The following is a 5998-nucleotide window of genomic DNA, read 5'->3' as shown; positions in this document are numbered from 1 at the left end:
GCCCCGCCCCGGCCCCGGCCCCGCCCGCCCCGGCCCCAGCCCCGCCCCGGCCCCAGCCCCGCCCCGGCCCGGCCACCAGCTGTCGTCCCTTCCCCAAACCCGCCCTCGGCCCCGCCAATAAACGTCCTGTCTGCCCTGCCCCGCCCCGCCCACCAGCTTCCGTTCTCCCGCCCCGCCTTCGTCCCCGCCCACCAAAGGCCTGCCCATTCCGCCCTCGGCCCCGCCCACCAATGGTCGGCCCCGCCCCCGCCCCACGTGCAGGACTTCCGGCGGGCTGGCTGGATTCTTGTGGAGACCTGATCCCCGATCGTGCTTACAATGGGGAGCCCGTACGCGCCCACGGGGGGCTGAGCGCTCAGCTGTGAGCAGAGCGGCCGGGGCGGGCTCTGGCCAAACGACCTCCAAAATCTTGGGCTGCACCCGGGGCCGTGTCTTAGGTAACAGATCCGGCTCTGCCTGACTCGGGGGCGATGGGACCAGACCCTTGCTCAATCCCCATGGCCATCCTTACCCCTGCGCGGGATCAGGAGCTGGAGAAGGCCCAGGAAGCTGCCCCAGCGATCGGGGCACCCCCTGGGTCCTCACGGACCCCCACTGGAGGGCTAAAGGTGAGGAGGCTCTTTATTTAGTGGTTTAACATTCTCCTGGAAGGCGGGACTGCCTCCATTGTGTTCTCATGGCGTCCTGGGGTCTTCAAGGTCTCTGGCACGAGCTAGCCTTGATATTGGTTGTACCAGTGAACCAATGAATGTGTAAATTGGGAACATGGAGGAACCCCCAGGTGAGGGAGGATTATAGACAATGACATTGAGCTTGGAGAGGATCAAGAACTCCAAATCATGAAGGGGATATTTGAGGTACCAAATCCTATAATAAAGGTGCAAAAGTGCATCTTTTGAACCTCTGAAAGTGACAGGTCTAGGACAAATAAGGGGAAATACTTCCTCTTTGCTTAGCACCATTTGCTAGTTGGAAAGCCTAGGACCCTGAGGGGTCATGGCCCAGCAGAGCCCCTAACTGGAGCCCAGAATCCAGGCAGCTGAGGGCTAGAGAGAGAGCTGTCCAGTGAATTCTCCCTGGGGTGTGGGTGTGTGTCAGGGGGAGGGGATCAGAGACCAAGGCTCTGAAGACAGGGCTGGTGGGGGACACACTGGCAGCGAGTCACAGTGCAGGGAAAGGTATTGGTGGCTGGACAGTGTGCATAAACGTGAGGATGGGGCCGAGTGTGGAGTTAAGGAGGTTGGACCTTACTAAGTGGTGAGGGTCAGCTGGGAGCTGGGGTTGACAAGACCATCTTTCAGTGGGTACATGCATGGTGGTGTCCGTGAGTTCCAGAAATGCTGTGGCCTCCTGGACAAGTTAAGCAGGGGTCATAGACCCTGAGGTATAGAAGCCACAGGGAGGGACATGGCCCCTGTGAAGAGGCTCCTTCCTCCACTGCCCTGGGTTCCACCTCTTTGTCATGGATGATGCCGTATTTATACCTGGCACCAGGCTCCAGCCTGACCTCTGAGTGGGGACTTCTCTAGCTAGCACATTGACCTCAAATTCTGTTAGTCCAGGTGGCTCAGTGGGTAAAGAATTGGCCCACAATGCAGGAGACACAGGCAGATGCAAGTTCGATCCCTGGGTCGGGAAGATCCCCTGGAGGGCATGGCAACCCACTCCAGTATTCTTGCCTGGAGAATCCCATTGACAGAGGAGCCTGGTGGACTGCAGTCCATGGGGTCCCGAAGAGTCAGATGTGACTGAAGCGACTGAGCATGCACGCCCCCCTCTGCACTCCTCAGTCCAGTCGGCCCTTCCCTCACAGACCTTATCCGCTGCCTCACCTATGTCCGTCAGGCTCCCCTCAGTCATCCCACCCCATCCTCTTCCTCATCCTCACATTCACATCTTGACCGGGATCCACGGCACCCTTTCACTGCCTGCCTCTGACCCCTCCCATTCCAGTGACCCCCTGGGCTGGGTGCCCATCACCCCAAGAAGACAAGGACTCCCTTCGGCTAGGCCCCCTGCTCCAACTCACACATCCTGCCGCCACCAGCTCCCCCTGCTGCATGGCCACAGCTCTGGCCTTTGGCATCACTGCCTGCTGGAGAGAGGTGGATCTCCCGCCTAGCACTAGAGACTGTCTCTGAGGCCCGTCTTCCCTTCTTCTTTCTAACGTTTACTTATTTGACTGTGCTGGGTCTTAATTGTGGCATGCAGGATCTTTTTTTTTTTTTTTTTGACTGTGCTGGGTCTTCGTTGCTGGGCATGGGCTTGCTCTAGTTGCAAAGAGTGGGGACCGCTCTCTAGTTGTAATGTGGAGGCTTCTCTTATTGGGGAGCACAGGCTCCAGCTTCATGGGCTTTAGTAGCTGCAGAACGTGGGCTCAGTAGTTGCAGTTCCTGGGTACCAGAGCTCAGGCTCACCAGTTGTGGCACACAGGCTCAGTTCTTGCCCAGAGACATGTAGGATCTTCCCAGACCAGGGATCGAACTGGTGTCTCCTGCATTGCAGGGTCAATTCTTAACCACTGGACCACCAGGAACGTCCTGCATGCAGGATCTTTGCGTTGTGGCGTGCAGACTCTTAGTTGCAGCATGTGGAATCTAATTCCCTGACCAGGGATTGAATCCAGGCCCCTTGAGTTAATTGGGAGTCCGGAGTCTTAGCCACTGGACCACCAGGGAAGTCCCCTGTCTCCCTGCCCTTTGGGGCACACATCCAGCTGCAGGAACCCCAGCCTATGGGTTCTCTGTTTGTGGTTTGGTCCAGAATACACTTCCCTTTTGCCTTGCCATTGAAACCCTACCCTTCTTTCAAAGCATGGTTGGGAAGTCACCTGCTCCAGGAAGCCCTCTTCAGTCCTTGCAGGTGAGACATGTATCTCCCCATCTCTTGTTTTTGCTGCCGGTACACCACCTCTCATCCCCTGTATGGTGTTGTGCTCAACTGGGTCCAGTCCCTAGATATCAGCTTCTAAAATTAGGAAAAGGTCTTACTCAGTTCTGTTTGCCCCTTTAGCACCTACCAGAGCCCTTGGACACAGCAGAAGCTCAATCAACTTCTGCCAATTGAATTGGCTGAGAATTACAAAGAACATTTCCTCCCAGCCTGTCCCTCTGGACTCACAAAAGCAACAGCCCAGAGTTGGGGAAGTCAGGGAGTAATTCTTAAGGTCTTGTGTCCTTACTCCCTTGGTTACATTCCTCAGAATGCTGTCCACATCCAGAGAGGTAGGAAGGTATTAATAAGTGAGAGGCAGAAATGTTCCCAGGAGTTCCTAGCCCATCAGCAAGGGGAAATTTCCCTTGGTTAAGTTTATGAAATACAGGCAATCTCTGACACTAAATGTAGTGTGGTATCCTGGATCGGATCCTGCAACAGGAAAGGGACATTCTTGGAAAAAACTGGAAAAATCTAAAATCTAGGGTTTAGTTCGTAGTAACATCCTAATGTTAATTTCTACCTTTGTATCATGGTTATTCGAGGTGTTTACATCATAGGGAGCTAGGTGAAGGACATAGAAGAAATTCTGTACTATCTCTGCAGCTTTTTCTGTGAATTAAAATTATACCCAAACTTAAGAGTTCCACTAAAAAACCAAAAACCTGACAAGAACCCTCGATTTATAATTTAGATATGATTAAATACATGAGGAAATAGCAAGTATGTTGCACTGTGAAATGTTGTCAGCCATTATTAACAAGCCTGTTTTGCTCTGTTCCAACTTGCTTTAACTTAAAAAAATTTTTATCCTTGTATCCTATTCACCAAATTTAAAGCTTTAAGCCGGTTTTTTTTTGGGGTGGGGGGAGTGGGGTGTGGGTGGGTGTGGGGAGTTGCATCTCAAGGCATTCGGAATCTTAGTTCCCTGATCAGGGATCAAACCTGTGCCCCCTAAAGTGGAAGCATGGTGTCTTAACCACTGGACCACCAGGGAAATCCCCTAAAGCTTTACACTTCTAAAAGATGATTTTAGCTAGGTCCTATACAATTTGACGTTGTGCATTTTTTGTCTCATTAAGTTATGCATATTTGTTTGCAGTGATAAGGCACTCCTGTTGTTCAAAGAAGGAACACGCAAGAAGGTACGCAGTGGGGCATCTTGTTTTTACCCCATTCTTGGCCAACTCACTCTTACCACTCAATTCAGGAAACTTGTATTAATTTCTTAGTATTCCTCGGTTTTTTGTTTTTTAATGTACACGTGGACAAATCTCTCCCACTTTTCCCACGATGTTGCTAGATTTCCACATTGCCAGACTGTCCCATGCTGCACTGCACCTGTGCTGGACAAGCCTGCCTGCTCCCCTGTGGCCTTGACAGAGGAGGCCAGTTTCCAGCTTTTGAATTTGTGTCAATCTGCTAGAAGAGAAATGGTTTCGCAGGGCGCTTATAGTTAGAATTTCTCTCTTGATTTAAGTGGGCTTGATTTTTTTTTTTTATGAACCTCAGGGCCATCTGTGTTTTTAAATGTCTTTTCTCTATTAGAGAGATTAGTTCTTTCTCTGTGACATGAGTTGCATATGTTTTCCCCAAATGTCTTTCATTTGACTTATGAGTGTACTCATTGCCACACAGAGGTCTTTTTGTTTTGTTTTGTTTCTAATGCAGTTAAATCGGTCAGTCTTGCTTCGCTTCTAGTTTTGAGTCATCTCCAGAAAAGCCCTTGTCACCAAGTCTTGGTGTGGACGGTTACACAGTAATAGGTTACAAGAACAGCTATGGCACATGAAAAGAGCTGGAAGATTTGTTTGTTGAATGAATTAATACAGGACAGAATAAAGAATGGTGCATAACCTCAGGAAACAAGGGCCCCTGAAGAACTGTACTTTTCTTTTTGGCTCCTTAAGTGCAGTGCCCATGGGACTGCTCCCATGTTTGGGGGCCTCTGGTGTCCAGTTTTATGGGTCAGTCTCTGGGGGATGCTGCTCATATCTTATTTTCAGTCCCCTGTGGGTCAGCTTAGTTTCACACTGTTAGAGATGTCCCCGCTGTACACAAATGCAAGCCCAGCCACGAGGGCCCTGACTGAGGGTGACCTGCATGGGCTCAGCCTCAGAACAGACCCCTGCCCTCTCCACCACCGCCCCACCAACCCCTGCAGACAGGGAGGGCAGGAGTGAGTGGACACAGCTCCGGAGGCTTCGAGAGAGCAGATCCTCTTTGCTTGGGGCCTGGATTCAGGACTTAGATGATGACTTAGGGGACAGGGGGTGTATCAGAGCCAACTGAAACAGCGATGGGCAGTAGCCCAGGCTGGTCGGCCTGGGGGGCTGGTGTGCTGGGGTCTCGGTGAGGGGGGCTTGTTGTACGGGAGTGCCGGGTCCCGGTGGGGTGCCTGGCCCTGAACAAGCAGCCTCAGGGTGAGCAAGGTGGCCGAGGGCAGCTGACTCAGCCCCGAGGCTGGCCATGCGCTCTGGCACTTCACGCCACGCAGTCACAAGAGCTGTCTGTGCCCTGATGTCCTCAGCCCTAGCTGGCTGCCTGCCAGCCCCGTCCTGCCTGAAGCACAGTGACCTCAACACCCTCTGCCGGGCCAGCTGTTCCACCTCCCCTCTTGCTTCTGCCAGGGGCCAGGCCTGACCTGTTTCCTCGGAGCCCGCAGGTGACTGATGAGATGGAAGGAAACGGCCCGCCTCTCTGCTTCTCCTCCACAAACAAAACCCCTTCTTTGAGGGACTAAATAGCCAGTTCCTTCTGAGAAAGACCCACAGCTTCCCTTTTAGGTCTTTTGGCCCAGGGATTTTGGGTTTTCACTTCATTTCATTTAGACCTTAAAAATCACAAAATAAACATTTTGCTCTATTTATTTATTTATTATTATTATTTTGGGGGGGGTTTCACTTCATTTCATTTAGACCTTAAAGTCACAAAACAGACATGTTGCTACATTTATTAATTATTATTATTATTTGGGTCTTTGTTGTGGCATGTGGGCTTTCTCTAGTTGTAGCATTTAGGGGGTTCTCTTCAGTTGTGGCACATGGGCTTAGTTGCCCTGTGG

The 5998-nt window shown here is 51.8% G+C and overlaps 1 long non-coding RNA gene across 1 annotated transcript; it reads left to right on the top strand.

The window, feature by feature from the left end:
• On the top strand, positions 283 to 5773 carry LOC102172423. The gene is made up of 3 exons (XR_310046.3): positions 283 to 608; positions 4037 to 4079; positions 5565 to 5773. It is a non-coding gene; the product is annotated as an uncharacterized LOC102172423 (long non-coding RNA).

This window comes from Capra hircus, chromosome 5 (genome assembly GCF_001704415.2).
Source record: "Capra hircus breed San Clemente chromosome 5, ASM170441v1, whole genome shotgun sequence".
NCBI lineage: Eukaryota > Metazoa > Chordata > Mammalia > Artiodactyla > Bovidae > Capra > Capra hircus.
This window is presented reverse-complemented; position numbering and strand designations above follow the sequence as displayed.